Here is a 249-nt window from a genome sequence, read left to right as displayed (position 1 = left end):
TTTTTTTTTTTTTAAGGCGAAACTCTGCCCTTTTTATCATACCAATGCCATTGGGAACCAGGCAATGTGCTAATTAGCTGTTACTTTTCATGTCTTCGGATTGAATTCTCCAACTTTGGAGGGGGGAGGGGAGAGAAGAGATTAATATAAAAAGATGAATACTGATTGATCAAAACTGCATCTGAAGAGGAGCGGTTTTGTTCGGAATCAGAAAAGTCCTCATTCTCATCTCAAGCATAATAAAGCGTC

At 38.6% G+C, this 249-nt stretch overlaps 1 protein-coding gene across 1 annotated transcript in view; it reads left to right on the top strand.

Annotated features, from left to right (window-relative positions):
- DBX1 (developing brain homeobox 1) overlaps positions 1-249 on the top strand; it is a 2,159-nt gene that overhangs the window by 619 nt on the left and 1,291 nt on the right. The gene's annotated exons all lie outside the window — the stretch shown is intronic.

Source organism: Fulmarus glacialis, unplaced genomic scaffold (genome assembly GCF_000690835.1).
Source record: "Fulmarus glacialis isolate BGI_N327 unplaced genomic scaffold, ASM69083v1 scaffold25635, whole genome shotgun sequence".
Taxonomy (NCBI): Eukaryota; Metazoa; Chordata; class Aves; order Procellariiformes; family Procellariidae; genus Fulmarus; species Fulmarus glacialis.
This window is presented reverse-complemented; position numbering and strand designations above follow the sequence as displayed.